Raw genomic sequence first — 2500 nt, forward strand, 5'->3', positions numbered from 1 at the left:
GATGGTGATGGTGATGCTGCAAGTTGTTTGGACTAACAGCTTCGTGTTGTCTAAATGATGTGACCTTTTTAATGTGACTTAGGCTCTTTTTTAAATATGATATAGCGTTAGGGTTAGGGTTAGGGTTAGGCTTGCGTTTAAAGTGGCTTACGACCTTTGCAATGTGCAAAATTTTAAAAATGTGATTTGTTGTATTTCTAAAGTTGCTCTACTTCACAATGTGAATTTGAATCCATTTAAACGTTTTTTGTTTCTTTAAATCAAATAAGCTTTTGGTTTTGTTTCGCAGACAACTCTTAATCGATTTTCATCTTAGAAATGAAGTTTTTGTTTCTAAAAGCGAACTAGCTTCTTTCTAAAGCAACACTTTTGAAAGTGAGCTAGCTGTTTTCTGATGCGAATAATCTTTTTAAAAGACTTTGTTCCAGTGAGCTGGACATCTCTGGTGAGACTTTTAAACTGGCTTTAAACCCTTTTAAAATGGTTTGCAGTTGGTTTTACATTCTAAAGCGACTTTGCCTTTTGTTTTGGTTTTGGTGAGCAGAGAACTCTTAACCGACTTGATGTTCTTTTTACAAATGAAGTTATCTTTTTTAAAAGTGACCTAGCTTTTTCTTAAGCAGCTTTGCATTTTTTTGAGAGTGATGTAAACTTTTTATTTATTTGGAAATAGCAAAAGTGAAATAGCACTTTTCAAACATGAATAGTCTTTTTAAAAGACTTTGATCATGCAGTGAGTGAGTGAGTGAGTGAGTGAGTGAGTGAGTGAGTGAGTGAGTGAGTGAGTGAGAGTGAGTGAGTGAGTGAGTGAGTGAGCTAGACATTTAAGAGACTTTTAAAGTGACTTAAGCCCTTTTAAAGTGATATGAAGCTTCTTGAATGTGACTTATTATATATTTTAAAGCGACTTAATGTGTTTCTTTAAATGTGAGTTAAAATTGTTGGTTAAGTCACATCTACCATTCTTAAAATGAAAACTTGTATTTCTTTTTTAAAGAGACCTTTTGCTTCTTAATTAAAGACTTCTTTTTTTTCTAAAAGGGACTGCAATTTTTGAAAGTGACCGAGCCTTTGAAAAAAATAAAAAGTAGGCATTTTTCACTGTGCATCTTTTTAAAATGGATTCAGCGTCTTCTGTAATGAAAACTTCTGTCTTGAAAACAAACAAATGTTTTTGAAATTCATTTTGTAGTGTGGTTTGGAATTTCTGAAATAGATGTGTAGTATTTTTTAAATAGCAGTGAAGTATTTTGTAAAGTCTTCTTTTAATAAGTGGTTTACACTTTTTAAACGTTTTTGAAAATGAATTTGCTTTTTTAAATGATTTTTGCATTTATGTTCAAGAGACAGAGGGTTTTATTTTTTTTTAAGGATACTAGATTTTCCTAGGATACTGGGTATTTTCTTAGGCAGGTGGGTATTTCTTTAACCATTTCATGCGCTGGGTTGTTGTATAACAACAAATCAAGCTAAGCTTCCCCAATTCAAATGGTGCATTCTAACCGATTGAAAACAATATTGTTTTATAAATGAGAGTTGAAAAAGGCTGTAGAAAAAGTCTAATTTAACATTTCATAGTACCACTGTCATTTTGTAGATGTTTTTTTATGAGTTATGTTAGTTACAGAAAAATAATTGGTGCATGAAAGAGTTAAGCGGTTGGGTGTTTTCATAACCGACCGAGGATTTTCCTAAGCAGCCGCGTAACTCATTAATCGGCGGGGTATTTGTTAACCGTTAGGGTTAGGGTTAACCGGACAAGAGTTTTTTTTTACCGAACAAGCGTTTCTTTAACCGAACAAGTGTTTTTTCCAGTGAGCAAGTGATTTTTTTTTTAACAGAACAAGTGTTTTTAAACGAACAAGTGCTTTTTTTTTTTTTTTTTTTTACCGAAAGCGGGTTTTTTTAACCGTACCACGGTTTCTTTAACCGAACTAGAGTTTTTTTTAACCGTAAGACGGTTTTTTAACCGAGCAACTATTTTTTTAAGCGAACAAGTGCTTTTTTAACCGAACAAGGGTTTTTTTAACCGTACCACCGTTTCTTTAACTGAACAAGTGTTTTTTTTTAACCGCACAAGCGTTTTTTTTAACCGTTAGGGTTAGGGCTAGGGTTAGGGTTAGGGTTAGGGTTAGGGTTAGGGTTAGGGTTACAGGTTTTTTTTTTTAACAGAACACTTGTAAATTTAACCGCACAAGCGTTTTTTTTTAATCGAGCAAGGCTGAGTATTTTCTAAACCGAGCGAGGAACTTTTTAAGAGTTTTTTTAACCGTTAGGGTTATTTTGTTAGGCGAAAGAACACTTTATTAAACGAACACTTTTTTTAACCGCACGAGCCTTTTTACTATCGAAAGAGGAATTTCTTGAGTTGCCTAGCGATATTTTAACCGAGCATGCATCTTCTTAAGTAACTGAGCATTTTTATAGGCGAACACGTTTTCTTAACTGACTTAGCGTTTTCTACGATTTTTGTGACTTTGCAAATGTTTCTTGGACGTTT

Source organism: Hydra viridissima, unplaced genomic scaffold, assembly GCF_058129835.1.
Source record: "Hydra viridissima isolate aposymbiotic clone 2 unplaced genomic scaffold, HvirCarnegie_v1 scaffold_14, whole genome shotgun sequence".
In the NCBI taxonomy this organism is placed as follows: Eukaryota; Metazoa; Cnidaria; class Hydrozoa; order Anthoathecata; family Hydridae; genus Hydra; species Hydra viridissima.